Source organism: Gallus gallus, chromosome 1 (assembly GCF_016699485.2).
Source record: "Gallus gallus isolate bGalGal1 chromosome 1, bGalGal1.mat.broiler.GRCg7b, whole genome shotgun sequence".
Classification (NCBI taxonomy): domain Eukaryota; kingdom Metazoa; phylum Chordata; class Aves; order Galliformes; family Phasianidae; genus Gallus; species Gallus gallus.
Window position 1 is genome coordinate 72,306,863 of NC_052532.1, and position 6,127 is coordinate 72,312,989.

Below are 6,127 nucleotides of genomic sequence, written 5' to 3' on the forward strand. Positions count from 1 at the left end.
CTATTTATTTATTTTTACTGTTTGGAATTTAGCAATTGGTATAAATAAAAGAAAGTAGAGAATTCAAATAATGGGAAGCCCACTTCTGCCATACCATTTTATGACTGATCCAGTGCCTATCCCTGTTTTTATTCCATTCTCTAAATTCTAAGCCAAGCCACTGACCAGATGCAGTGCAGAAAAAATATCTTGAAATAAATAGGTTTATGTATTTATACACATTCTGCTTTGCTCATAATGAAACTCATTGAGAAAACACATGTCAAATAATTCTCAGAAATAAGAATTAAAACAAAAAGGAATCTAATGTTACAACAGTGGTCAAAGAACAGTGTTAAGATGTAAGCTGAATTTTGTTCAAAGGTTTGCTAAGCCGTAGAAGAGCTGTGCAAGAGCAAAACACAAAGACCTGTGATGGCATCTGAATGTGCTTCAAATAAGCAAATGTTTACGTAGTCTACCAAGGCTAGTATCATTTTTTTACCACATTGATGTATTAGTGTGTTCCACTGTCTTTTCTTCCTCACCTCCTAATGATAACCATGTCTTAATGAGTTTATCTGCCCTCAGTGGTTATAATGACATATAATACTTTCTCCGTTTTGACCAGTTTTAATTTCATGTTTTAATTGAGCATACAGTCACTCTGATGAAAGACACAGACATATTACAAACTGATGAGTAGCAGACCTGGTATTTGTGGAATTTATTTCAGTGTAAGTTAGTTATCTGAGTCACATCCACTTGGACAGACTAGTTCTCAAATTCTTTTTGAAAACATTTATTTCAATATTCCATTAAAAAAAAAAAAAAAAAAAAAAGAAAAAGAGAGAGAGAGAGAGAGAGAAGTAAGAGCTCTGGAAACAAAGCTTCGTTCATTACTATCCAGAATTTTGTCAGCACTGTACCCATCCTAGTCAGCTGCTATTCACTGTTTATCATTTCAGTCCAATAGAAAATGCTGAGCAGAAGATTTACCACAGTATAACTGAAACATAAAGTTCTGGCTACATATAAATAAACGAAGGCAAATTCTACTGTCATGATATGTACAATATCCAAATAGTAACAGTGAACATAGAGATACAGTGTAATAAAAGAATTATGGCTTAGGGGCTGTTGCTGATGTCCTGACTCCTGATGCAGCAACGTAACCTTACTGAATTCAGCAGTAATTGCTTGAAAAATATTACTGGACAGAAACTGAGTCAACATTAATGAAAATGAATAATATCCCTCAAATTTTAGGTTATGCAGCTATGTGTGATGAAAGATAATCTGGACATAGAGATGAAGAAATACATTAGGACACTAAGACCATGCAAGTAATTCATAAGGGGAATTTTTTGCCTAATGAAATGATGTACCATTTACTGAATGGCTTCTTGAGGTTTCATTACGTCCTGTGTCCTGTTGCTTCTTGGTGATAGCCAGAAATGACTCTGCTGAACTCAACAGGATGATCTCTCTACATGAATGCATCCTTAGAGTAAAGCAGATGGAGTATTTATTTCCGAATGACAGCAGTGTTACTATGAAAATGTTCTACAGTCTCTAAATTCTACTGACATACTAAATGACAAATGCGGGATATATGTTTTGTGATTAAATTTTCCAGTTTCTGGTGTAGTGCTTTTAATATGGAAAGCAAATTCACATGTTTTCAGCTTTGAGAACAGAGTCCAGTATTGCAGTTTGGCACTGCAGTAAGCTAAGTAAGGGAAAAAGTTATTGTTTTCCTGAACATGGAAAATATAAGAGGCAGTACAAATACTGAAACAAGTAAGGCAATATTTTATACACAACTAAGAATTTGGTAAGAGTGAAGACAAAAGATGGTTTTGGACAACAAAAGTTTAGATCAAATCCAAACTCCTTTAGCATTTAGCTGTTTCAGGACCATCCTCTTGATACTTTTTAAACAAGCAAGCAAACAAAAAAATCTCAAAATATCTCTATACAAAGAAAACACAGTGAAAAACAGTCTTGAACCTAAATTAAATAATAGCAGTGGTTAGAGGTCTACTGGCGAGAAATTAGAAGGGTCCTAGGGCTTTATTCCCATAGAGTCCTAAGCTTTTCAGTTTACTTTAATAAAAACTTAAATCACTCTCCAATGATTTCTCTTAAGGAAAAGCATGAGTTAAAAGAGAATGGGAAAGTATAAACAAGTTGAATGTCACAGACTGGTAAATAAAAAGTTATGGTCTGAAGGAATGGCTGTGATTTCAAAGAGATATGGATTCATGCAGGATGTGAGTAACTCCTTTAGACTTCCCACTATCTATAAGTGGGCTCCCACTGACGTTATTGGTATCCTCTGTCAAGAGAATAGGACCCATATTTTTAGATTTGTGTATACCAGCTATTTGCTGGAGTTGTTATCACACTCGTATTTTTAGCGGTTCACTATATTAAGGAGAGGAGCTTTTGCATTGTGTTGTGTCATTTGCAGTGTGCAAACTTCCTGGAGCTTTTCTGCTCCTTTGATCCCACCAGCCACAGTAGCAGAAGAGCTGACTCATCAGCCACGACTATTTCTTCCATAACAGGAGCTCCCCAGGTAGGCGGAAATTTGCCAAACACAGGAAGGTAACAGCCATATCCACTCTGAGCCCTGGACTAACTCAAAGTCCACTGCAAACAGGAAGAATCTCAGCAATATCAGAGTTGATTGCAGGTATTTCATGGATTTGTCTTCTGACATTCTGTAGCAATGTTATGTCACTGTATCCTAAGTATACTTTGTGCACTTTTCATCTGTAGTAATACCAAAGTACAGTAATGATCAGTTTCTTGCTGGGTACATTTATCTTTACTTATTGTACAGATAGTGGTGTTATTTTGTGATTTGTGTTGTTAGTTATACACGCTAGCTCACAGAAAATCAAAATAAAATTATACAATTCCTCCTGACCCAGAAATGCTATTTCCCCACTCCTCCCTTCCATACATGCAATCTTTCTTGACATCTATTTAAAATAAAATGTATTGGCTTTTTCCATAAAGCCAGTATGTTATGTGAATTTGCTAGAAAGATGACACAATATTACATTAAATTTTTGAAAACATGGAAGTAACTAAATTCTTATGCACAGTATATTGAGAAGAGATATGACAGTTTAAGAATGAGAAGATTTATGTGAGCTTAACTTTATGCATTGTAACAAAATGGAACAGACTGACCAGGAAGTGGTGCAGTCACTGTCTCTGGAAGTGTCTGAGGAAAGGGTAGGTGTAGTACCTAGGGACGTTTTTAGTGGGCAGTATTGGTGTTTGGTGGATGGTTGAAGAAGATGATCTTAGAGGTCTTTTCCAACCTTATTTATTCTATGATTCTATCAAAATTTTCAAAAAACCCCAATCCAACACACACTTTTATTCTGTTTGAATTTAAGGAATTGTGTAATGTATTTTAAAATACTTCTGTCTCAATTTTCTTGACTGGTTCTATAAAGCAAATCTCTTAACATATAGTATTTTGAAGATGCTCAATAGCTTATGAAGCAGCATGACTTATTCCCAATAGGTCTTACTCTCTTTCCATTTTTCAGTGGATGTAGAAGCTTGAGTAGCAATCACTTCTTTCTTTTTTTCCTTCTTTTGCTTCCTTTTTCCTTTTTTTTTTTTTTAATGTACATTTTGCTTCAAACTTATATTAGTGAAAGACAGTCTGCAAAGTACCTCTTTGTACTTGGAGCAGAAATATCTCAAGTAATGAGATCAGCCAGCATGGGTTCACGAAGGGCAGGTCCTGCTTGACCAACCTGATCTCCTTCAATGATCTAGTGACCTGACTGGTGGATGAGGGAAAGGCTGTTGATGTGGTCTACCTAGACTTCAGCAAAGCCTTTGACACTGTCTCCCACCGTATTCTCCTGCAGAAGCTGGCAGTCCGTGGCTTGGACAGATACACTCTTGGCTGGGTAAGGAACTGGCTGGAGGGCCGGGCCCAGAGAGTGGTGGTGAATGGAGTTAAATCCAGCTGGCGACCGGTCACGAGTGGTGTTCCCCAGGGATAGGTGCTGAGGCCTGTCCTGTTTAATATCTTTATTGATGACCTGGATGAGGGTATTGAGTGCACCCTCAGTAAGTTTGCAGATGACACCAAGCTGGCTGGAAGTGTTGATCTGCCTGAGGGTAGAAAGGCCCTACAGAGGGATCTGGATAGCTGGGCTGAAGCCAATGGGATGGGATTCAACAAGACCAAATGCCGGGTCCTGCACTTTGGCCGCAATAACCCCAGGCAATGCTACAGGCTTGGGGCAGAGTGGCTGGAAGACTGTGTAGAGGAAATGGACCTGGGGGTGTTGATTGATGCTAGGCTGAACATGAGCCAGCAGTGTGCCCAGGTGGCCAAGAAGGCCAATGGCATCCTGGCTTGTATCAGAAATAGTGTGACCAGCAGGAACAGGGAAGTAATTATCCCCCTGTACTCAGCACTGGTGAGGCCGCACCTCGAGTACTGTGTCCAGTTTTGGGCCCCTCACTGTAAGAAAGACATCGAGGCCCTGGAGCGTGTCCAGAGGAGGTCAGCAAAGCTGGTGAGGGGTCTGGAGCACAGGCCTTATGAGGAGTGGCTGAAGGAGCTGGGATTGTTCAGTCTAGAGAAGAGGAGGCTCAGGGCAGACGTTATTGCTCTCTATAACTACCTGAAGGGAGGTTGTGGTGAGCTGGGGGTTAGCCTCTTCTCTTGGGTGACTGGTGATTGGACTAGAGGGAATGGCTTCAAGCTGCACCAGGGAAGGTTCAGGCTGGACGTTAGGAATACTACTTCTCTGAAAGGGTGGTCAGGCACTGGAATGGGCTGCCCAGAGAGGTGGTGGAGTCACCGAGCCTAGTGGTGTTCAAAGAGCGTTTGAATGTTGTGTTGAGGGACATGGTTTAGCGAAAACCATTGGTGAAGGGCGAATGGTTGGACTGGGTGATCCTGTGGGTCTTTTCCAACCTTAGCGATTCTGTGATTCTATGATTCTATGAATGCAATACACTGAATGAAAATGCAGAGATGCAAGGGCAGTAAATTGCCCTGATTCCAAGTATGTTTAAGATAACATTTTGTTTGGCTTCCAACAGCTCTGCTACAGAAGCTCACAAGCTAAGAAAGGCTGGACCTCACTGATACTTGGATGGAATATCTTCATATTTATTTTAGGGAGTGGCACTAATGACTTTGTAGCTGGCACTTTGAATTGGTGTTACCTCAGAACTTATTATTTTGTTAGGGATAAAAAATTGCAAGAGAGAAAAAAGGCTGAATTTTCAAATACCAATCCAGTCATAAATCCGGTGGCCTTCTATGATAGAGTGACAGCATAGGTGGACAAAGGAAGAGCAACTGATGTTTTCTAGCTGGACTTCTGCAAGGACTTCATAATGGTCCTGCACCATTATGCCCAGCCAGAGGCTGGTGATGACTTCTTTTATCTCTGGGAATCTTTTCCTCTGCAAAGGGTGCTGGCCTTCCACAAAATTCAAGTCTTAAAAGTTTACAGCTGCCTTTGTTTCCACAGAATTCAAGCCAACTGAGAGTAAAGAGCTGTCCTAATACCTCTTGCAGTCTGAGGGCGCTGCAGAGAACGTGCATAGCCCCAGTATATGTGTGAGCATTTGGCTTGCCATTTCATTTTGCTGAAACATGTCAGGCTTACCAAATGCTGTATGAGGCCCAGGAGATGTCTACTAAGACCTTCTGTCTTCCTGTAGACTCATTTCTAGGGAATAGTTTGATGTGCACTGATCTAATACTTATCATCACAATATGTATGCATCTATGAATGTACATACGTGGATATGTGTGTATAAACATACACACATACGAACTCTTCTGTCAAGAAGAAAGTGGACAAAATATTAATTACTGAAGCAATTCTATCACTATATTCAATACTTAGTGCTTTATTCACAATGTTTTATTTTCATTTTTGCTCTCCTTTTATAGATGACAATTTCAACAAAGGGAGGAAGAAAAAACAGAGCTCCAGTGTTGGCAATGGAAATATCTCTCCGTTCTTTCTAAATGTAATTTGCTAAACCAGTCTTCACTCATGCTGCTCTTTAAGGCAGTGATACACTGGGAAGCATTTCACAGTTTCTATGCACAGGAGAGATTCCTGGTCTCAGCTGT